The sequence below is a fragment of the Pangasianodon hypophthalmus genome, chromosome 2 (assembly GCF_027358585.1).
Source record: "Pangasianodon hypophthalmus isolate fPanHyp1 chromosome 2, fPanHyp1.pri, whole genome shotgun sequence".
Classification (NCBI taxonomy): domain Eukaryota; kingdom Metazoa; phylum Chordata; class Actinopteri; order Siluriformes; family Pangasiidae; genus Pangasianodon; species Pangasianodon hypophthalmus.
Genome location: NC_069711.1, coordinates 21,236,573 through 21,250,164, shown reverse-complemented (window position 1 = coordinate 21,250,164; position 13,592 = coordinate 21,236,573). Strand labels below are relative to the sequence as shown.

Sequence of the window (13,592 nt, the reverse complement as noted above, 5' to 3'; positions counted from 1 at the left end):
ACACACACATACACAAACACACACACATGCGCACTATAGTTGATTGACGATTGGTGTGTATTTCTGGCCTTTGCTCTCTCTCTGCCTGGAGACCAGAGGGTAACACAGAGTCTGGGTCTACATAATCACTGGATCCGAACAAATTGCCTGAACTCCTCACAACTTTGACCATGCTGCTGTTCAGCCACTCTTCACACTTCCAAACACAAATAACCTGAAGAAGGTGAGTTTCTCTGATTATTAGACCAAACAGCAATGAAACTTTAACCCCTCTGCTTTTTTCACCTACCTACATCAAAGAAATGTCAGATTCTTTAGATTGCAGCGATGACTATGACAACTAGCATAAAGATCTTACTCTTACTGTGTGTAGGAGTAGTAATGGAAAAAAACACAAAACCTACTTCATATTAAGTACAGAGATTACGTTATAAATGCTCAAAATGAAAGTGGGAAAGTGTTTTATGTCTATTGTAAAAAGCAAGGAAGTATCTCCAGGCAAGGTGATGCTAAATACATGTATGCAAAACGGGTGTTACAGTGTTTACTGTATAATTTAACTAATAAACCTTTAACAGTGGGTTACCCAAGACAGCAGAGTATTGCCATTCTGTTGCCTTCATTTACCACTGTGGGTGTATAAGGATAAAATCAATACCAATCGACCTAGTATTTTGTCAACTTTAGGTCATTTTTGGGAATAAAATGATGCATTCAAACTAAATTTGCCAAAAGTGAAATACACATACTTGGGAATGCCAGTTAAATGCTCCCAGTGGCTTTTTATTAAGTTATACTGTACATTTGAAAGTGTATTATTCGGTAACTTCTATTATGCAGTGAAACTAAAAGAAAAGCCATGTACAAGTGTGAATAATGTAATGAAATTATGTGTTTAAAGCCTAAACAATAGACATTGTCACAAAGCAGCTAGAAATCCAGATGCAGATTTATATTTAGGTCCCTAAAGAGCAAACCAGAGGGTACAGTGGCACGGAAAAAGTCCCTGAGATGACATGAGGAAGAAATCTTGAGAGGAACCAGATTCAGAAGAAAAACGATTCTCTTCTGGGTGGCACATAGAGTAGTGGGATTATAGATCATTATTCTTCCACTAGTGTATACTATAACGTCAAACAGTGCTAAGTGTGTTGAACGGATTTTCAGTATGAGTATTATAGTCTTGATGAATACAGCAGCAGTTTTTAGAGAAAGAGTGAGAGTCGACCATTAGCTGTTTTTGGGAAGTACAGGTTCCATCTGAAAAAAATACAGAGTGAGACACCTTGTCTTTAATGTACTGCAAGGAAGCAACCAACAAGACCAGTATTATCAGCAAGGGTTTGGTAGTCAACACATCATACACATGCTCACTGAGCAGCTAAACCATAATCCATTTTGGACCAGCATGGAATATAGTCTGGCCATAAATGGTTTTCTTTAGCAGGACAATGCATTTGTTTAATTTACCACTTCTATTTCAAACATGTGCATTACCAGCTTATGAAGGAAGAGGAAACTTAATTCAGCACTGTTCAGGCATCTAAGAGTAAGAGTACATGTCTTCAGATTAAATCTGTGGTTCTCAATTGGTTCTTCATTGGTCTGTAAAGTATAACCTGCAGTCCCTGATTAAACAAACAAACAAAACAACAAAAACAACAACAATAACAACAACAACAATTTATTACAGGAAATCATAATCTAGCATTAACAAAGTTCTTATTTTTATTATTGAGTTGTTATAGTTATTAGCTATCAACAATGGTTGAAAAACAAGTCACCTATCGATAATGTCAGCTAGGGTTTAAAGTGTTTTGTAGGCTCTGATAAATAGACCGAATAATAATGTACGCAATTTGAAAAATGAGCTTAATATTGAAATAGTGGAATTACATTCATAAAATAAGTGAATTATATTTGACAGTTAAAGGGGTCTCTGGTACCAAAAAGTTTGAAAACCCCTGGATTAAACCTTGGATATCAAGGACAGTGCAATTAAAACTGCCTTCACAAAGATAGTAGTTTATGGTGTAAAACTATAGTATAGTTTATAGCATCGCATTGGTAGTTTTATAGCTCATGGATGCTTAGAGCACAGCTTCATCAAATTCCTCTTTCTTTTTATATACTCTTTTTATTTACATCCAAAACAACTAAAAAGGTTTTACAAGCTATCCATTTCACCAAAATAGCCCTTCCTTATTTTGTGACTTCAGTAAAGTATGTGGAATAGTGCTGTTCTGGCATAATCACATGCTGAATCTGAAAGCAGCCTTTCACAGGATCTGTACTTTTCTCTTGGGAAATTTAGTTACAGCCAATGGGACTTTACAGGCACTTTACTTTTAACTTGTTATGGAGGAGTAAAAACCACAAACCCTTTGAAGCAGACCTACCCATGGTGTGGCACATAAAACTGCTTCCATTTGTTGTGGTTATAGTTCCTGTCGAGCTTGTAGTGCATACAGCATGTCTGCAGACCAAAATACCATAGACATAGGTTTGCAGGGGGGTGTGCTATGGCATAAACTGTCTCCCCCAAATAAGTAACCAATCAGATTACTATCTATCTTGAGTTTCTGTGCATGTTCTCCCCACGCCCACTTGTATTTTCTCCCACCTTCCAAAAACATATATACATTCCTGCGTCAATTGAAGCCTCACATTCTTGATCTTGGCTGACCAGAGTGGAACCTGATGGAAGTGGAAATCTTCTGCTGTTGTAGTCCATCTGCCTGAAGGTTTGGCCTTTTGTGCGTTCTGAGATGCTTTTCTGCTTACCATGGTTGTAATGAGTGGTTATTTGAGTTATCTGTCAGTTATCCTGTCAGCTTGAACCAGTCTGGCCATTCTCCTCTGAGCTCTCTTATCAACAAGACATTTCCACCTGCAGACCTGTTGCTTACTGGATGTTTTTTCACTGAATTTAGCTTTTCAGCAGTTCCAGGAAGACTGGAATGGCCAATTTGCATTAGTGAATCAGGCAATGTACTTTTAAGCCAGTTATCACTAGAGTGTGGGACTGCTGTCATACACAGGTGACTCAGAGGACACTGCATAGCACAACCATAAAATCTACACAAAATACAAAGAAGCACTTATTAATACTGACAGAAAATGGGGACACTGATTCTGAAAATATGCAGAATTTGAAGCTGGGACTAGTAACATGGAAGCAGCAGTTATGGCAGAAATCTCCCTCCACAGCATATTTTAATGTTCCAAAACACTCACTCGTCAGCTAATTAATTTCTTGTTAATTCATTGATGAGATATGTCAGGTCTATTAGAGCAATAAATTGTGTATGGAAGGGTGTTGCTAGGACCAGGATCTGGAAACACCAGAGGTAAGATACACAATGCTGTTTTTAATGTATTTTACTCATGGTTAGACAACCATGAGTTCTCATGTCTAGGGTTACTCTCCAGTTTAATATACCTTATTTAGATAATCAAACACTTCAGCACAAGTGGCAATGATAGATTAGAGCTTGAACAAACACTCCAGAAGCAAGGCTGGGCTAACTTTGATCTACAGTTATTGCTAGATCTAAAGTCTAATATGGGGTTAAATGCAACATTTTCTGGATAACACTGCAGAAACTAATCTAATCCCTCCATTTAAGCACCTGTTTAATAGATTTAACCTTATACCTGTATTCTTCTGGTGGGATAAAATCGTCTTTAGGGCATTTCTGGTTCTCAATTCTTTTTTTCACCCCATTTTTCTCCCCAATTTTGTCACCTATCAATTCCCATCCACCAACTGGCTCTTCCCTATCATATGACTACTAATAACCAGGGAGGGGGAAGGCTAAACAACCTCAGAGACAGCTGAAGCCAGCCAAATCCCATGTTTTTGAACTGCTGCTCATGCTGTTTCACAGGGCAGCTTAACACAGTTGAAGGAAATCTCTGTCTACCCTCTTCTACTTACATGAGCTCACATCTACAGTACGATGTAATTAGCATTTTGCTGCATTGTATTGCATCTTCAATTCCCCAAGGTTACAAGAGTCCCTCTGATGGACTTCCAATTTCAAAATCCTCCATTAATGTTCAATGGGATTCAAGTCAGGAGGCCTTCAGTGTGTATGTGAAACGGTTAAACATCTATTTTAGTGAGTGTCTCAGAGAACGCATGATTCATTCATTCATTCATTCATTCATTATAAAGCAACCACTTTGTCCTGCTCAAGGTCACAGAGGATCCAGAGCCTGTCCAGGGAAAACTAGGCGCAGGACAGGAATACACCCTGGAATGGACACCTGTCCATCACAGGGCACCATGCACACATATTCACATCTAGGGGCAATTTAAAGTCATTAATCTACCTACAGGAAAATGCATAATGTAATATTGCCAGTTTTATATTCCACTGAGTTTTATACGCTCATTAATTCATCTTCAGTAAGCACTTTAGCATGGTTAGGGTTGCAGTGGATCCAAAGCCTATTCAGATTTAGTGTAGCCAATCCAACATGCAAATCTGCATGTTTTTGGAAGGGGGGAGGAAACATGGGGAGAACATGCAACAGCTCATACAGACAATAACCTGAGCTCAGGATTGAGCCTGGGATGCTGGAGCTGTGAGGCAGCGACACTACCTGCTGTGCCACCATGCCATCCTAGAAGTTTAGTATGCATACATACTCAGGGATCTTCTAAGCCTCCAATCCCACTTCATGCAAATTTACCCACGACTTTAATTAATTCAGATTTATGCTGATGCACTAGAGTAAACCAGAGAGAGAGTTTTGGTCTGAAGATGGAATTTTAACATTTCATCGTCTTTAGGTCTTCTCTTCCTAAAGATGGTGTGTTTTGGACACGATTCACAGTTTTATTTACACTGTAGTCTTAAAACTGAACTTTCTAACTTTTACTTTTTTTCTTCCCTGAATGAATTAATTTAATTTATATAATTCTGCTTCCTGTTATTGATTTTATGTTTCTTTTGGAGATTAAAAAGAGCAGTGAAGAACACAGAGCCAACATTTATCACAGTCACACAAGCAGTGCTTTATCAAGCCCTTCTAATTACATTTCCATTTCACTGCATGTGTGTGTGTGTTTGTGTATGCATGTATTTTGGCATGTATTTATCTCTTTTTTGGAACAAATGATTCCCTTTATTATCAGTATTTAGCTATAGAAATGTCTCATAAAGATAGTAATCCAAGAGTGTGTGTGTGTGTGTGTGTGTGTGTGTGTGTGAGTCAAATTTCTCAAGCTTCCAAACCTTCATTATCACAGCCTCTGGTGCAGAGCTGTTGGTGACAGAAGGGCTATTTGTGAGTCAAGCCTGTTTGCTTTTTGTCTTTGCCAAGAGTGTCTTTTGTCATTATATTAACGGTTCCTCACTGCTGTAACAATACAATAAAACTGAATGACGCAGTATGCCTGGTGTTTGTGTTGGTGTGTGTCTGGAGGGGGCTGTTGGATTGCACTGAGGTTTCTCAAGCAACATTAGGGAGATGACTCAAGGCTCTCTGGGCAGGACAAATAAATGTGGATCAAAGTATGCCTCTTTGGTTAACAAAACAGGTATATTTCAGATTTGCCGGTCCATGAAATGTGTTTGTGTGGGTGGATTTCTGTCTCATGTCAAAGATTCAACTTCACATATACACATTTACAAGTTCTACACTAACTGTCGTACAGTCATACTGAGAGCATAGTGCATGATTCTTCAGTCTCACTTTAGATGAGGTGCGTCTATGAACTGTGCAGTTACATGTATAGTGACAACTGCAGATTTGTGCACATCTTATGTAAATACACAAATCAACTTCACTTTTTTACTTGTGTAAGTACACAAATGCATCTTGACATTTGAAAGTCTAATTTTCACATCATGCCTACAATAGTTGTATTCGTTATCTTCAGTAATTGCTTCTTCCTGGTCATACCTACTGGAAAGGCTTTTGGGAGAACCTGGAGAAAACCCACATAGATAATAGGAAAACATGCAGAACTCAGCTCAGGACTGAACCTAAAGCTGTGAAGTGGCGACAATGCCCACTGTGCCACAATAGTTGTGTTGCAATATGCTAGTCCAACATAATCAGTGGATTAATACCACTCTGAGATATACATATTAACTACACAGGACCTGCAGACTTATTTTAAAGTGTAACTTCTTTGTAATGTACAAGTATACAGGTTTTAGAGACAATTTCCCCCAAAATTCATCACCAACTGTTTTCTAACAAGTGCAGTCTGACTCACAAAGTGTTGTGTACTCACCATCTCTGAAGGCAACTGTGTAGTAAGAGAAAAGAAAAAAGAGAAAGTTACATAGAGAGGCATGAGTTTCATCCTGAATCACTGTGTAAAAAAAAACTGTCTTACACATATCATCCATAGAATAACTCTTTGCCTTTAAAAAAAAATTAAAATAAAGTCAAAAATAAATCTGCAAACGGGTCAAACTTGTCATTTAGTGTATGAGTTTTTCATTCATTCATTCATTCATTCATCTTCAGTAACTGCTTTATCCTGGTCAGGCTTACAGTTGGATCCGGAGCCTGTCCCAGAGGCTCTGGTTACGAGTTCATCGCAGGGCACCATGAACATACTCATTCAAACCTAGCGCCAACTTAGGGTCACCAATTCACCTACTGCCATGTCTCAGGGAGGTGGCAGGAAACCTGAGAACCCAGAGGAAACCCACATGGACATGAGGAAAACACGCACAGTAACGCCACACTGACAGTATCCCGAGCTCAGGATCAAACCTGGGACTCAGGAAATGTGAGGCTGATATGCTACCTGCTGCCCATGTATAATTATTTTTTATTTCTGAAGAATTAATACAGAAATAGTTTCTTTCCCCTCATAAATTTGAGGCAATCTATTCTTAAGCAAGGAAAGTGAATTTAAGCTCATCGACACAATTTACAAACTGCAATTAACGTTTAGGCAGGAGGTAATTTCAAGATGACATTACTTTATTTTCATTTGCTTAGAGGAGAATTACACTGTTTAGATCAGATTACTCAGGTAATTACCAAAAGAAATATCCTCCATCAGGCCATACGTGTGTGAACAAAATTTAATATCAGATAAAACCTGAACAAATTGAATATACACCATTCAACCATAACATTAAAACCACTGACAGGTGAAGTGAATAACATTGATTATCTTGTTGCAGTGGTACCTGTCAAGGGATGGGATATATTAGGAAGCAAGTGAACAGTCAGTTCTCAAAGTTGAGAGCGAGCGAAGGCTAGTCCGTCTCGTTCGATACCACAGAAGAGCTAATGGTTTGAGGAACATGACAGAGTGTTCAAGGTGTTGACTTGGCTTCCAAATTCCCCAGATCTCAATCCAATCGAGCCTCTGTGGGATGTGCTGGACAAACAAGTCCAATCCATGGAGGCTTCACCTCACAACGTACAGGACTTAAAGGATCTGCTGCTAACATCTTGGTACCAAATACCACAGCACACCTTCAGAGGTCTTGAGGAGTCCATGCCTCGAAGGGTCAGAGCTGTTTTAGCGGCACAAGGGGACCTACACAATAATAGGCAGGTGGGTTTAATGTTATGGCTGATCAGTGTAATTAATCAGAGCAAAAATTAATTATTACATTTAATTAGAAAGGTCTCTGACAATGTTTAAAAGTAGGGCTTAAAACAAATGCATCGGTGAAAATAGTAAATTAAAATATGTGTAATGATTAGTATATGATGTGTTTTGATGATGAATGAGAGCTGTATTAGTGTATACAGCATGGTGGTTCTTTTAAAAATACGTTGTAGGTTCTGTCATTCTCATTATCTTCCAGTGTGAGAGATGATTAATGGAAAGTAAATATAGTTTTTACGAACATCTGCCTTACTGGATATTCATCCTTGTTTTATTTCTACTTCAGCAAAATACATATGAAGGTAGTTGTTGTTACATGTATAACTGGTTAAGTTCTTAGACACAGGTCCATTCATCCAGTAATAGCAGACCAACTGAAATGAGACGGAAAGTTAAATAAAAACCTTTCATAAACACACAGAGAAGCTTTTCAGTTGATGATTTCTGGAAAGAATTTGTGGTTCTCAAGTTATATATATTTTTTGCAAATGTGATAGAATAGGGGAGAGTAGGACAAGTTGTAACAAGGGTCAGTAGCAACACTAACAATTGCTCCAATCAGAACAAGTTACAGTGTTGAGGCTCACTCTGCACATGCTCAGTAGTGTCCTCTTCCTGCCTGCAAAAGGACAACAACCTAATCACAGCTGCACGTTCTGTATGTTTCAGTGAGTGCTATGTAGCATTACTACCAAACCATACGTTCTATCAAACTGCATTATCAGACACTAAATACTGTACACTGTATTTATGGAAAACTATGTCAGTTTAGAGTATTTAGAGTATGTCGATGCAGAGTGGGGAATGCTCTGTAACATAAATGGAGAAAATTACTACGTGTAAATTCCACTCACCGGTTTTACTAATTTCTGCCAGTTTGCATTCAATCTCTATGGCGATAACACCTGGGCCTGCAGTGATACACACTGTTTTTGCCTCTAGACAGAATGGCCAAGGGGGTTAATTGGAAAGTTGTCTTTGTTAGACCTCTAAGTGTCAGAGTCCTACCTGCAGGCTATGGCGTCATTTCCAAAATTAAGGGACTAAATCTATTTCCTGACCTTTTCAAAGCTGGGACATTGATGATAGGACAAGCTGGTCTCAGAGAGGTCAGAATTGTTTAACATAAATATCAAAATGCAGTCAGAAATGCCTAGATAGCTAAATGCTGTTATTATGGAGCACTGACACAATTATACTGTATGTCTGCTCATCTTGAGATGTTAACTAAAGATATTGGACTGTTTTCTGGTAGCATCAATGTCCTATGAGGCTATTTACTTCTGACGTGAATAAGTACTTACTGAATACGGTATATTCTTTTCCAATTTCCCTCTGGTTTTGTGTTTTGGTTCGTAATGTTACTGCAGCCACTGGTCAAAAGAAAACTGATCAGTATTAATCCTTTGTATTAATGAGTCCTTTCTGGGTTTTTTTATGCTGTAAGCAGCCTCTGCAGGGTAACTTTACTTCCACTACAGCAACAACAATAGATGAGTTGAACACTGTTTATTAGAAGTGTTACAGAAAAGAGGAATCAGAGAAACTCTGAAAATATCAGAGCAAGTAGAGTTTACTTAGTTTACCTAGTAGAGGCAAATGAACTGCAACTGAAGCTAATCTGACAGACTGTCAAGCCATACTGGCAGTGTTGAATCGCAACTTTCTGTCACTCTTCTTTTCTCCTCATCGACTGCTAACATTTCACTCTTACTGCCACCTTGCTGTCAACTACATTTATCACCGAACAAACAAAAACACTCGTCATTCTCACTAAGAGTGTTAGCGCATAATTGACTAGAAATACTGCTAGCTAATGTTAGCAAAAGGATGCTATCAGTGATAAGGTTTACTATCTTTCACATATCCACAGTTTTATCAGTTTGTAAAGTGTTTATTGTAAATGAACTGATATATGGAAAGTATGAAGTAGTACATACACAAGATCAATTGACTGCATATGCCAGTGTTTCTGTGGTACACATTTGGGTGTAAGGCTTCTCAGAAATCATTTCATCTTGTGGCTACATACTTCCAATTTTTTTTTTTTTTTTTTTGTGAAAAGAGCTCAATGTCTAATCCTACCTCTGTAGCATCCCTACAATAAGTTTCTCAATCAGGAAAGAATAAATGTTTCTCAAGGTGATGGTGGCTCTGCAATCTCCCTGGCTGCCTGGAAAAACTGATTGTTGTAAAACCTTGTGTCTACTTTTTATCCTCTGTGTCTTGGAATATTCTTGCCATAGCCTTTTCTCTTTTTTTATTTTCAGTAGAAATAATGAATCCCAGACAAAGTCAATGTCGTTTCATAGGGTAATTAAAGGTTCTAGCTTCACTAGTGACTCATAGATCACATGGTCAATATAAGCCTCTCTTTATCTGGAAATATTGTACAATGTTAAGGTCTAGCAGGACTTTTCTGAATATTTCATCAGCACAGCACTACTGCTTTCCCTCAAGGCCATGACATATTTAGGGAATGATATCACCTTCAACCTGGTGGTGATATTGCGAGGCGACGTCATCTGTTAGCTGCTAAATGAAGGGTTGGGCTGCTTTCTGCAGCAGTTTCTCCCCTCTTTCTCTCTACTTCTCAGTTCAGTGCTACAAATTACATTACTTGCAGATTAGCTATCACAAACACACGCAGAACCTATTAATCTGTCACGAGTCCCTCTTTCTCTTCTTTCTTATCTCCTAAAATGCCTGAAACTCAATCCACTGAATCTTTTGAATCTGTTGTGAATCATTTTTGACAAAAATTGATTAAAGGTGAATCACTCTACTCAGGGGTTTCCAGAGACACAAGCAAGTGATTTATATTGACCTATGAGTGTTCAGTTTTGGCAGCTGAGACATTGCTGGCATTTACACAGAATCTCTGTTAAACTAAAAGACACTTTAACACAAAGGTGAATGCACACTGGAAAATAATGTACATGAGCAACAGATGTAGTATCCAACAAAGTCAACAGGACTGAATCTGGGGTGACCATAACCTGGTTCACAAAATGAGGTGGGGATGAGGAGTATCTTAAACCATAAAAAAAAAACTTAAAATAACATCCCATCTGTAGGTCCAGGCTTACATTCCTCACTCTCATAACTACATGTCTCTTCTATTAGTTTCACTGTACTTACTGAGTAATTCTGGTGCTAATTTGTTGGTTGACGCTGTATTTTCTTTATTCCTATGAGAAGTTAGTGGTTATCTTCTGGCATGACAGGGGGACATTGCTGGCCCTGTTACAATGACATTTAACTGCAAAATTTCTCATACATAAGAGATAACACACAGGTTTTTCTGTTGCTGCTAAAAATGAAGAAGCAAGAGCTCACCATTTTCCAATGTTATCTTAATGAGAAGTCCAACCTAGAAGTAGTGGAGACCACAAACACTGGACTCAAAGTTTCCAAATGCAATGCAGCTATATGATACCGTTACGCTATGATGAGTCACGGCAGAGTCTTGGCTAGGCTTGCCAGCGATTTATGAGATGACACGCATGATGGTATTGACAGCGGTATTAGCATGAAAGTTGAAGCTTTGGAAGATGACCTGGTTGAGCAGAGTGTACAGATGAGGAGATGAAAGAGCTGGACAGACTAAAGGATTAAAGCTCTGCTGCATCACTGTCTTTCAGTAGAGATGAAGCAAGTTGGTGATAGTATAAGTTGGTGGTCCATGTTATTTGGTTGGTCTGCTGATTAAAGAGAACGGTGCACCACAAAGAGCAGATATTTTTTTATTGGAGCTGCAGGATTGTTTAGGAGAACTTTCTTTTAACATTAATATTATAATAAGTGTTCAGACCACAATTGATTTATTCATGAAACCTAAAATAATAAATACACAACATAAGCTTTAATTACAGTGAGTACAACTCAGAGTTCATGTCTTACCTCTTCCGCATTAAAGTGCTGTACAGGCTTCAGTATATTGTTTATGTAGTGTGATAACAGAAATGCACCTTTGAGGCTCGGTGACTCATTTGATATATCATCATCCTACACCCTCTCAGCATGCAGCCTATGGTATTCATGAGTAATCTCAGCAATCACATTACCACAGAGAAAGGGCAGAACACTGGGAAAGAGAGGACGGAGAGGGAAAGGAAGGGGAGGGGGACAAAGGACAGAATTATTATAGAATTCTTCAGTTAGCAATCAGTTCCCCCCCACTAACTCTCTCTCTATTTCTCTATCACACACACAAACACACACGGGGCAGAACTCCTAAGCCCATCCTGGCTTTGTTATCAAGTTCCCTAACACTGCTGAGACTGTATTGTGTATTTATTATTACTGAGAGTCTACCAGAATTGGAAGAATATTCAGCCCACCTCGCCCATCTCTGGAATCTTTTGCATGAGACCAACTACTAGTGCATTTCTAGTCCATGTGCTCCTTTAATAATTCATGCATATATCTCCTTCTCTTTTTTTGCATTTATTTATCAGATTTTTTGCTAGACATAGGGAGAGGAGGAGGAGACAGATACCCTTAACACTTTGATCTCAGCCAAGCAGTTTTGGACCTGTTTCTATGGCAATGGAATTTAATGGCTTTGATAAACATGAGGTGCATCCCAGATGTGTCCCAGTGCACTGCTCTGTTCAGGAGACACACTGTGGTCAGATCTGGGTATGAGTTTGTTTGTACATGACATGAATTTAAATGCTGACTGTGTGCTTTGGCTGTGATGCCACTGCTGGAGTGTGAATCTGTTAAAGACTGATAAACGTTAGGCCGCGGTAGTAGTGACTGTAGTAGTCTCTGTCAGCAGCATCAAGGTTGTTCCAAGAACTGCTTCCAGGAAATCAAAACAATAGAGGGTCTGGGCTTAAAAAATGAATCATTTATGGACATTGGGTAAACTGCTGGACGATATGTGTTCTGGATTATGTAATGTTATTACAAAAACCAAGCTCTTGTAATTGGAATAGGATACTTTTTGTACCTTTTTATTGACTGCGTTTTGTGTAAATTTGGCGTGTGGTTGTTTTTAATTCATTGTATGTTACAAGTAAGCCATTATATTTGGATAATCTGGCACTTGACTGAACATATTAGCAATTAGGCATCAATGAGTTATATGATATACACTATATATTATATGTAGTGAACAAATAATGTGCTCTAAAGAGATAAACAAATACACTACAGATATGAATAGGATGCATGTTATTTTCTTGGCTGAAATATTCACAAAGGATCTGGTTGAGACTAGGAAATATATAACCAATATTCATTACAAAAAAATCGAGGCATGTACAAACAAAAATGACAATATATATATATATATATAAGCTCTCCAGTGCATTTCCAGTTAAAACCAGCTGTGAACAATAGTGATGTAGCTGATGTTAATGAACTGTGATAGCATAATGTTAGAAATGATATTTAAAAAAGTAAAAGAAAAGTAAAAAAAAAAAAAAAAAAAAAAACTTCCGGCTTAGGCCGTGTCCAGTTTGAGTTTAAATGCAAATACAAATAAGTGCTCAAGGCATTTGTGCTTGTTCATAGCCTGCATTCAAGAGCTGCTTAAATTCTTCAGAGGCCTGCACTATGCCATGGGGTGTTTCCTCACAATCAGGTCATGAGATGATATCATCATGCTGACATCAGTTGGATGATGCAATGCTGCTACAGCAACCTTTCTATTTTTCCTTTTCATTTTCTAATGAGTTAAAGACTGCTTGGATAAAAACACACATAGATAACTTATTTAACCGGATAATCTTAAAATTAATAAAGCAAAAAATTTACGGTGATATTAATCCTGCAGCATAACCACTACCTGCATTTACCTATAGCTTTTGTTGTTTTTTGTTTGAAAGATTTTGGTGGAAAGCTATTTTTCCCTCTAGAGAATTAAGGCTAGAGGACATAATCTCAAGTAGCAGTTGACAGGAGTCTTATATTTGATAAATGTTTTATCCTACTCCTGAGCTCTACAAACTCATGCTCCTGTCTAGAGGACAACAAGCAC

General features: G+C 38.2%; 1 protein-coding gene across 5 annotated transcripts in view; it reads left to right on the top strand.

Moving 5' to 3' along the window:
• Positions 1-60: 60 nt before the first annotated feature.
• Positions 61-13,592, top strand: part of lepr (leptin receptor) — a 51,807-nt gene continuing 38,275 nt past the window's right edge. For 2 of the 5 annotated variants that reach the window (XM_053231588.1, XM_053231581.1), the window contains exon 1: positions 61-223. The gene's annotated coding sequence lies outside the window, so the exon portion shown is untranslated. Of the gene's footprint in view, positions 224-12,984 lie in introns of those variants that run through there. The other 3 variants (XM_053231573.1, XM_053231577.1, XM_053231571.1) reach the window with 2 other exon arrangements.